Below are 7,117 nucleotides of genomic sequence, written 5' to 3'. Positions count from 1 at the left end.
CTTTTGTACCAGATATTAAATTCCGTATTTTATTTACCATGCCAAATCTGACTCGGATGTTTTGTTTTTCCAAACATCTGGCTAGTGTATCAGTCACTCCCACCATGTACGGTATTTTGATCGTTTAAATTACTTGGGCAGTTTCAATACTCTTGTTATTTGATTTGGTTTTGGTATTCAATGCCCTGTTAATTTGTGCATCATTGTAACCGTTCATTTGCAGCGCTTCTTTAACGTGTTGAATTTCACTTCTCAGACTGTCACCATCTGACACTTTATTAGCTCGATGAATGACCGTCTTGATAAGAGCAGATTTCTGTGCGGGGGTGATGGTCTGAGTCTGCATTCAAATAGGCGTCAGTATGCACTTTCTTTCGGTAAACACTGTGTGTTATTTTACAATTTCTACCCCGTCTGAGCAGACTATCCAGAAATGGTAGAGTTCTGTCAGCTTACAATTCCATGGTGAACTGGATGGATGGGTTGTGTGATTTGAGATGATTTAGAAATGCGTTCCGTGTATCTTTGCCGTGTGGCCAGACCACCAATGTGTCATCCACATATCTAAAACGAGCAGATGGTTTTAGTGTGCTTGAAGCTATTGCTTTTGTTTCAAAGTCTTCCATGTACAAATTCGCTATCACAGGAAACATAGGAGAGCCCATTGCTGCTCCTTCCTTTTGTTTATAGAAGTCACCTTGCCACAAGAAGTAAGTGTTCTTTAGACAGTGTTCAGCTAATAATAGGGTTTTTCCAATTTTTTCTGGCAACAAAACTGAAACCTTTTTACAAGGATTCATGTCTGCATTAACCACAATACCTGCAGTCAAACTTCAAACAAAAACATACTATGATTTTTTTCTTTTTTTTGTTTGCAAGCCAACAGCAGTAGTAGATTTACAAAGGGCTGTACACAGATTAATAATGTGACAATTGATGCCAACACCTATGGCAAGCCAACACGTGTGTGTGATGTAGGGTCATGAGCGACTTATTCTATGTTTAAATAATATTTACTTTGGACGAATTGTTTGTAAAATGACTTCCTTTTTACGTTTCACTTCCCCGTGCGCTCACTTTTAAGAAGCTGCCCCTCTGTGTTTGGCTTTCTCAGACGAGCATTGTCGTGGCGGAGAGACGGACGCCTCTACACTAAACAGGTAGAGTCGACAGTTGCTCTCACGCCCACTCACACGGCACACATCCCCTCTTTCTCTGCATCTCGCTCTATTTCTCTCACACATGCACACATGCACCTTGATTAACTTTGCTTTTAAATGATTGTGCCAAGCCAGGAATAACGAGATCATGGACGTAAATATTTATCCTGCCAAAAACGCCGGCCAGCCGTAGCCAAGCGAATATCTCTTAACTAGCTTAAATGTGTTGTGAAAAAATCTGACGAATCTAGTTTACAAAAAAAGAGAAATGGTAAATCCAACATGAGTTATCATCCCGTTCAAATATTAAATGCCATGTGTTTTACTCATATTTATGTATTGAGCTAATCAGGGACAGAACAGAAAGTTTTACTTTTTAATCTCGCATTTTGTTACCTCTTTCCATTCAACCAACTCCTCGCTTTTCGAAGAAATGTATTCATGGCCCATTCATGAGTTTCTTTCGGCATAAATGTGCATGAGCAAAATTGCTAAATGTTTGCAAAAGTGATGTTTTGTAGCCTTTTCGCTACAACCTGAATTGGGGCATTGCACTGTTATTAAAATAAAAAAAAATAACTAGTTGATAAAGCCTGTCTTCATCAGGCAAAAGTTTTCAATAAATATAATAATTAACCTCATCTGATTTTTTTCTACAATTTTATCTACGATCAGACACTTAAAAACTACAAATACAATTGAATTTTCCGCTAAAAACACACAAATTGTTGACGGCTTCATTAATCTTCTTATATTTAAAGACGTACCTATCGGAAACTGCTCAATTTAAATTGCGTTCTTTTTTAATAGAAATAACAAAAAAATGCACTTAATACTCTATGAGAAGCTCCTATCTTTTACCATTTTCAAATTATTCAGATTTTAACATCATAAAATGCGGATTTTTTTTCGTTCAAAACCGCTTAAATCCGAAATACATATATATAAAATAGAACAATGGTTCTCGCTTTAATTGTATTTAACGCTCGAACAAACGAAAAAAACGCAAACTAAGATTTTAAACGATTTGTGAATGATACGCATAAACACGTTTATGGGGCACTTAAAATCAAGATTCGGGGGCTATAAAATGGAAAATCTCGGATTTTGTGACTTTTCCTGTTGTATGTGTCATAACAGGTACCTATGTTCAAAATGTGAGCTTTATACCTTGTCGGGAAGTACCCTAGATGTTTTTGAGATATAGAGATTACGGCTTTATTTATATCGTTGGTTAGACTGTGTAAATGTGTCGTACACCCCACCTCCATCTGACACAGCCAATTATTACGATTGTGACGTGAACAAAGCTTGATAATTTATTACTACTCGCGCGCTATACATTCCACATGATGATATGATGGTAAATTATTTTAAAATGTACAGGTAAGCCCCACTGAGCTGTGTAGCCCTTTTTCAGAAATGACCTGGCTACAAATGATAGCTCAATGAAGTGGCTTATCGTGTGGAAATTTATAGCAGCCAAATGCTGTAAACGCATGTTTCTAAATGTAGAGGGAAAAACCAGAAAACCCAGAGAAAAATCCAACCGACCATGGTGAGAGAGACACGCAAGCTCCAAATATGCAGCAGGCGTCAGGGTGGGGATCGAACCCACGAACTCCTTGTATCCCATTCGAGGTAGTTAACATCTCCTAGCCACCACGGCATCCCAGATGAAGAGCGGGGCTCGGGAGTGTGCGTATCTGGGGTCCTTAAGACATCACCAATTGCCCAAGAAAGAGCCCAAGAATGAGAGATGGGTGAGCCACGCACTGAGTAGACGCTGGTGTCGAGAGAGAGAGGGCACATGAAACAGACGGGCGAGCTGTCCATAACGGAAATGCGGCAAAGAGAGAGCGAAAGACTGAAAGGCTTTCTGCGAGGAAGCTTGAGAAGCTATGGATAACCTACTCTGAGCTGGAGTAACCAAACTTAGGGAATGGTAAGGTTGATTGCTTATTGGGAACTTGTCAAAATGTAGGGGCAAACGAAAACCGAGCTTACTACTCGGAGCTAATTTAACCAATCCTCTTAAATGACGCTTAATTAAATACATACCATGAAATAACACGAGCCATTAAGGTGAAATAAAATAATGATGAATAAAAAATCTAACACCAATAATCTTTACAATCAATTTATATCACTAATTGCTCATTGTGAGCACCCCCATACTGCTCATTGAATTAAACATTAACCAATTAACGCTTTACTCGAATCACAAAAAAACTTTAACACTACAACTTTGTAATGAACAGCGATACTCCCGAAGATAATTAATAAAAGCCTATTGTCACCGATTAGAAATCGGAAGATACAGGTCAATGAGGATGGCGAGACGGTCATCCTTCTGACAGCCCCAGGCCCGGGGTCCTGGTTACGAAGCCTGTGGGCTGCTGGGCAGCAGAGGAGTCGCCATGGATCAGCGGGACAGCTGCTATGCAAATTTGCGGGCGAGCGGCTACGCATCCATGGAGGGAGAGCGCCTGAGCGTAAACGGTGAGAGCAGCTGGGCGTTGACGGCGAGGGTGGCAACGCAAGACAGCGGGAGTGGCTGCGCGTCGACGGCAAGAACGGCTATACGTCGACAGAGAGAGAGCTGCTGAGCATCGACGGCGACAATGGCTATGCCAGGTGGCGGGAGCGGCTGCGAGTCGTCGGCAAGAGAGGCTGCACGTCGATCGAGAGAGAGCGACTGCACATCAATCGAGAGAGCGCGACTGCATGTCGACGGAGAGAGAGCAGGGGCTGCACGTCAATGGAGAGAGCGGGAGCTGCACGTCGACAGGGGAGAGCGGCTGAGATTTCCCATGGTCACGTGCCGACCAAGCAGCATGGCGGAGGACCGCCATGGGGAGAGGGGCGCGGGTCGGCACGAGGCGCATACCCCAGGGGATGGCGTAGAGGAGAGTGGGGAAAACCATGCGGGAGCTTCCGTCGGAGTGGGAGAAAGGGGCTCCGGATGGGGGACCGCGCACGTGGTGGGCACCATTTTGTCTCTAGAGGCCCTCCCATGGCCAGCAGGCACCATTTTGAGGCGAGCGCGGGAGCGCACAGAGGATGTGCGAAGAGCGACGAAGCTGCAAGAAGCTGCTTCTGATCTGGTGTAGGAGGCTTGCACAAGATTTCTCCAGAGGGAGCAGATGGAGGACGAGACTCCCTATGCCTTCCGGGCAGGGCTGCTGGCGCTGGGACAGGAGGCATACTCACTTTTGGGTGAAGGGGCGCTCAACCTTCGAGTGGCGGAAAGGCTGTGGGAGCTGGCAAGAAAGCTGAGGGTTGCCCTGCCCTCTGCCGTCGGCAAAAAAATGTAATCCTCAACGGTGACCTGGAAGATACAGGTCTTCGAGGAGAAGCAGCAGCGGGCAAGGTGGGAGGCTGCAACATGGAGCATGGAAGATATTATGGCAGTGGTGGGGGGCTGGGGAGGGGACAGCTTCCCCTGCCCTGGGGACCCATGCTCAAGTACTTTGTGTGGTCGATCTGGCCACATCGCTGCGGAGTGTCAGGGTGACAAGTGACCACCAGCGGAGTCACCCGCACCCTCCAGCCCACTGGCAAAGTCAACTCAAGCCCCACCGGACCCAGGTCCCTGAGGCCAGCGAGACCGCCAAGTGCGAGGTCTCGGGTACTGGATCCGAGCGGGTGCTGCCGAGTGGTGAAGCACAATGCCCTTTGAGCCGAGGACTCCGTCTCCATCATCTCTTGGCCCAATGGGTTCCAGAGGTGCAAGATCCCGCTGAGACGGGGGTGACCGGTGCTATGGACCGGATCACGCGAGCTATGTCCCGGTATGGGGGGACTCTCCCTTGCACTGGGAAGCGCTTTAAGTATATGTAGGGGTTTCGCGATGGCCGCAAAATCCAGTACGAATCTGAGGTAATATGAAACAAAGCTCATACATCTTCTAACATCTGTCACGGATATGGTGTGGTCCATTCCCTAACACACCACGTTTTTTTATGGATCCGTTGTGCTGATTATGTCGCTTAAATATTTGACGAAGGGCCATGCAAGATGGCATTTATAAGGCTTGAGTTTAAAATGTGCTTCCCCGATTCGTGAGAAAACCAGCCTCAACCGGTGTAAGTGTTCTTGGAAGGATCATCCGAACACAATTACATCATACTCTTTGGTTCTATTCGGTAAAGTCACGTAGGTAAAAAAAATAAAACAACAAAAATCACGACGTTTCGGCCACAACACAAGCGGCCTTCATCAGGTGAAGGGACCAGCCTGTCTCGAAGACTGCGCTGGAGTGAAACAGAGCCAAGCTCAGACTACGACCTTTAAGCTGTGTGAGAAGGATTAAGGTGCCTCGACAAAGGAATTAGCTTAAAAAATAGCATTTGATTGGTGGACTTAGCATGATGAAAGGTGTAGCACGTGGCAGTGCACCTTTAAGCTGTGTGAGAGGGATTAAGGTGACTTAACAAAGGAATTAGCGTAAAAATTAGCATTAACACCCACTAATTACACCCTTCTCTAACACTTTAGTGTGAATATATGCACAATTTATTCGTAACATAGCCACACTGATTACACTTTTCAATCAACCCCCAAACCCCACATCCATGCTTTAAAATTACAACTACAAATGCTAGCTATTACATCATTTAATGTAGTGACATCTTTTTGATCATTTTGATTCCTCTAAGCAATTTAATGTGATATTTTAATGTTTGCTTTAATTTTACACTCGTGGGCTATGTTTAAGTGAAATTTGCTTTGCACCAGATTGTGATTGATACTAAAATACCTTTATTAAATCTGGTTTGCACACTAATTTGGTTCTCCCAGAAATATTACATCATTATGTTCCCAATGATCTTCGTGAGCAATATAGATACAGGTTTTAGGAGAATGATGGGTTGGGAATTATTCAAGTCAGATTCAGACTACCTTTGAATATTAATATATGAAGCATTGTTCAATGACTCAGTTCATGTAAAAATCTCACCACTTGTTTCTTCAGCTGATCTCGCATATTTTATGATGTCCACAGTTATCCCATCTATTTAAAAAATCTGCTTTTCCATGGTACAAATAGAAGAGGCTACGCATTCATTTAATACAGTAAGCTTACTTCTGCATAAATGTACTTGTTCCTATTGTTTTCAAATACAAGGAATTTGAGTGAACAAGCTTAAATATTTCTACAGGTCAACTTAGAACTTGCATCACATTTTATAAGCTGAGCTGTGAGCGTTCAACTTTTCCATTACGTTTTAGTTTGGCATCGGTAGTAAGTGGTGCAATGCAGTTATATATTTTTTACAAAACCAAATACAGGTCGCCATCGTGTAATTGTTATTATCACTAGACATTGACTTACCGAGTGCAAATATTCATGATTGCTTTAAACACTACTGACTGCACAACCTACAGTAGTCAACATACACATGAACACGTTTACACAGGTTCAATGTTTCAATTGCATAAGGCATCAAACTTTATTTTGGTTTAACACGTAGGCTTTCGAGACCATTATCATCCATAATACAGGTTTTTGGGTTAGATCGCGTAAATAGAAATGTGTCGTTCAACACGCCACCACCCGACACAGCCAATTAGTAAGGTTTGTTACGTAAACGAATTGGCATGTTCTGATTACGTCACAAACCTTACTAATTGGCTGTGCAGGGTGGTAGCGGGTTAAAAGACACATTTATATTTGTGATCTAATCCAAAAAACCTGTACTATGGAAGACTTTATTTTGTCTGGAAATACCCATGGGTGCTGTCTGTTATAGACTCAACAATAGTGCCCCAGTAGCATCAATGTTATCAGGAGAGGGCCATGGTTTGACAGTGCGAGGGCGGGGCTTGGTGCGGGTATGAGTTGTGTGTCTGTGTGTATATATAACATTTTGCATACAACACATATTTTCTTAGTTATTTTGTAAACTTAGTCATTTTTGTACAGCTATATATTTTTTTTCATTACAGTTTAA

The sequence above is a fragment of the Petromyzon marinus genome, chromosome 75, assembly GCF_048934315.1.
Source record: "Petromyzon marinus isolate PM22_M1 ecotype Great Lakes invasive population chromosome 75, UKy_Petmar_22M1.pri1.0, whole genome shotgun sequence".
Classification (NCBI taxonomy): Eukaryota; Metazoa; Chordata; class Hyperoartia; order Petromyzontiformes; family Petromyzontidae; genus Petromyzon; species Petromyzon marinus.
This window is presented reverse-complemented; position numbering follows the sequence as displayed.